Raw genomic sequence first — 4,351 nt, forward strand, 5'->3', positions numbered from 1 at the left:
CTATTTGACAAAAGGCTGCCCGGCCGTTCACGAGTGTCCCTTCACCACTGGGGGATGGTCAGATAATCTTTTGCTCGGTAGTAAAGTTCCTAACGAGAAATGAAGCTTGCTATCGGACCAAAGATTATCCAACCATTCACTAGTGGGATCTTCAAAGGAGCAAGACTTCTAGTATTCCAATTCGCATTCTTCGCATTAGAACACTGGGGGAAATGGTATGAGAATACGGCAACTTAACTGCAAAATAAATCGGGATTACGAAATTCGAGAACAAAGATGTATCATCGGGACCGGGGACTGCGCGTCAAATTGTACAAATTAGCCACAAGTAATAGCAATTTCTTTTCAGCATAACGAATGTTTATGTACTTTTGAAAATGGGAGGAATAAATTAAAGTCCTTTTATTTTTATTTTGTTTCTTGTCCAAACGATGAATTAATTTTATTATTTGAAAGTTAATCAAGTACTTCGAATGCTAGTGCCGGAATGAACAGGAAACGTGCTCTTCAAGAGCACCGTAAATACAAAAGGGCCCTCTCTTATGAAACCCTCATCGGAATCAAAATCAATGACGCCCGCTTTTGCCTTTTCCAAGGTTTTTATCCTCATGCTATACATTGAATATGTTTTTTCAACAATGACGGAATCCGCTCGGTGCTGAAGCTCTGACTTAAGATGATCAACCTCGGTCGAAAAGCTATTCCGCTCAGATCTCGCGGCCTGAAGGCTGACATCAAGGTCACGGATAGTGGAGTTATAAACATTATTGTGATCCATGACCCTCTTATATTTATCTTATATATGGGCATGCTTCTCCTCAGTAGCAGCAGTTTCTTCAGCTTTGGAGTTCAAGGCTGCCTCCAATTAATTCAACCTTTCAGTAGAGGCAGCCTCGCGCTCGGCGGCAGCAAGAAAAACATTTTGGACCTCAGACCATTTTGCCTTGTCCTCTTGAAATTGCACCTTTAATAGGGCGACCTCTTGGCTAAGGGCCACCACCTCCTTCTCGCTTTGCTGCAACCGAGCCTCCAACTCACCGGCTTCAGCAGCTTGTGCTTCCTGTGCCGGGAGGCGAGCAACAATCTGATCCCGCTCGGCCAACAGTTGATCCAGCTCGGATCTAAGTTTTTCTTTATCGTGGATCAACTTCTGAAGGCCTCAGAAACAAGAAAGTTAGCCTGCAGAGCGAAAACTCAAATCATAAATCTTGTCATAACAAGAAAAGAAAAAGCAATAAAAGTATCAAATATCATATCGTTGTTGCGTTGTGCATGGCGTTGTTTACCATACACTCCTCCGAAAGAGAGTGTATTTTCTTCTTATCCTACTCTGAAGCCAGCGCCTTATGTAATTGGCAAGTTTTACCGGCCAGGACAACTGATGGCACTTGGTAGAGACTGAGAGGGAGATACTCTTCCTCCTCTGAGGATCTGTGGAGGGGGCGAATAGTTATGCCCCAAATTCCCATGGTATGGGGACATCCTCCTCTCGAGTGTATGGTCGGTGGGGATGATGTAGCAGTTGCTAGTGGTGAAGGCATGGCTGGCGAAGAAGGAGATGAAGCTGATGGCATTGTGGGTTGAGAAAAAGCTGCGGCAAAAGCGGTGCTAGTTATAGGTTGCTCATCAACCGAAGACAGAAGAGCCCGGTACCCAGCCTCACAGTACCGAGAGCAGCGGCTGGGTTCGGAAGCGAGAATTTGCATCCTCCACTATATCACACTCTCCCAAGAGCGCTTGGACGTCGTCCTCGGTTGGTGTTATTAGCTCTTCAGATTGAGCATTTTGTTGAGCTAATGAAGGTCGTCGTCTCCTCTGTAGGGAAGCCCCTTCATCACTGGCTCCCCCATCATCATCGATCACTATAGTGGCTGCGGTTGGCTCGGGCGCGACACTCTTCACCCTTTTATTTTTACCCTCTGTTGTAGACGAACGTCGCCTTTTTTGTTGCTTGTTCTCCGGCTGGGGACTCCAGAGGAAGCACCTGCATCGGAAGCAGGTCCGATGGCACCTGTTCGGGTGAAAGCCTCCTACAGCAACCTCATCGCATCTGTGGGATCAGCCAAAACGTCCTCCTCGGGGACGGTAACAGAACCCTGCGGAAGACCTGAATTCAACAGAAAGAAAAGTTAGCCAATTTTCTTATACGCGAGGTAAAAACAAGATTAGTTCGGGAATCAACTTACCATGATTTTTGGCCTTATACTCATATTTTACGGCCAGTTCTATCCACCGACGGGTGTCAGGCGTAGTAATATCCAAAATCTTTTGGACCCACCGGTCCAAGCCTTAAACCCTTGATGGTGTCCACCGAGTTGCTGAAATAGTGAAAAGAGAAGGATCAGTAACAGCTTGAAACAACCTTTAATTCGGAAAAAATAAGCAGACATTGAAGTTACGTGTATGAGTCCATGACTCATACACGTAAGCCGGAGTTATGGCCGGGATGATATCCCTAGTGGTAACCATAACAAGCCGCTCTATCCATCTGATGTCCTTGTCATCATCCATGCTGGTGAACAAAGCATGGTGATGACGTTTTCTGAAGTTTATTACTCCCCCGCGAAAGATTTTGGAGGAGTAAAGATTCATTATGCGGGCCAAGGAGAGGTCTTCCCCCGTCTCTTGGCATAGCCGCCGTAGCCAGGCTAGTGTCCGCCACACAGAGGGGCTTACTTGTGCCAAGCAGACTTGATACCGGTAGTAAAACTCTAAAATTACGGGGTCAAGTCCCCCGCTCAATGAGAATGGACCCAAAGTGAAGGGATACGTGTAAACGTATGTAAAACCCTTCTTAGGGAAGGTTACTCACTCCGCCAGATCGGGAGCGATGATGTTCAAATCATGGCAACCACAGTCTTCCTTCACATCAGGAAGGCTAGAAGGGAGGATAGAAGAAGGGTACACACCAATAGCCCATGTACGAGAGCTAGCAGAAGGAAACTTCTCCTCAAAATCCTTGGTTGTACTGAGCCTTCTAGGGATAATGGTGCTCGTCGTAGGAGGAGCAACATCATCGGTGCTTTCTTTGTTTTTTGAAGAGCTGGAGTTGTTGGAGGAGGAGGCCATGGTTAATAGAAAGAAGTAAGATTCTTTGAGTAAGAAGGTTAAAAAGGAGTGAAAGCAAGGAAGAATTGGATGCAAAGAAGTTGAGAAAGTTTTGAAAAAACGTGAAGTGTAAGAATAGAAGGAGGAGGCGTATATGTAAAGGAATAGGCGGCTAAAATTGAAGCCATGATTACCTCGAGAACCGGTGAATGTATTTCTAAATCGTGGAGTAACGCGTGTTCGAGGCATTAAATGCGGAGAGATGTGCATCTAATCAAGCGTCGGAAAATTTTCAAAAGAGATTAGAAAATTTTTCGCCAAGAAAGGTATCTTCACCAACCTCCCGATGACACAAAGATGTGCCACCGGAAAACAAGTGGACTATCTGTATCGGGTAAAATCGGTTCACATTAAATACTCGTATAACAGAGAGACACGTGGAACCAGAGACATATGGAAAGCGAGATAAGTGAAAACCAAGACCGGGGTAGTAGCTCTGGTTGGCACCGGGAAGCCCCCAAAGGGAATATTGCTAATAACGACAAACGAATGCCTTCCAACTGGCAACATTCAAAGAGGAATATTCTACAGTATTAAATATATAGTTCGTTATAGCGAATTTTGGCATTCATAGCCTGTCGTTATACATTCTTCAATAGCCCATATAATTGTCATTTAAGAGGGGTTTGATCCTAGGACCTTGTTCCCTAGGTACAACTATAAATAGTGACTTCAACAGCCATTGTAAGGACATGAATTTTCTGACAAACTTATGATGTATACTATTCAAGAGCTCAATAATACTTTATTTCTTGTCTATTGATATTTATACTACTGCCTTCGGAAGCTCTGCTCCCGGAAACAAGCTATTTGTTGCCTTATCTCGATTTCAACTATAAGTCTTGTATTTTTATTTAATTCATTTATCATTTTAGTATCAAATCGATTCGTTTATCTATAAATCACGTATAAATTCAACTGTACCTTTTTATGGGTAAACAATCATGCTAAAATAAGTATAGCTAATAAGTATTATAATTACATAACTAAGTACTAAAGAAAAAGATAAACTAAGTTATGCATTTTTATTATAAACCAAGTAAAGCTAAAAAATAGATATCTAATACTATCATCATTCCTAATGTTGCATTGAATATTTTTTATTAGCATTAGTATTAATTTGAACTTTGTTTGAGTTACCATATTTATGAGCTATAAAATTTATTTACCATTCACGAATGTTAAGTCCAAACTTGAAATAAAATGTTAAAAGATAAAACTGTGAAAAACTGTAAGATATATT

Source organism: Nicotiana tomentosiformis, chromosome 1, assembly GCF_000390325.3.
Source record: "Nicotiana tomentosiformis chromosome 1, ASM39032v3, whole genome shotgun sequence".
Taxonomy (NCBI): Eukaryota; Viridiplantae; Streptophyta; class Magnoliopsida; order Solanales; family Solanaceae; genus Nicotiana; species Nicotiana tomentosiformis.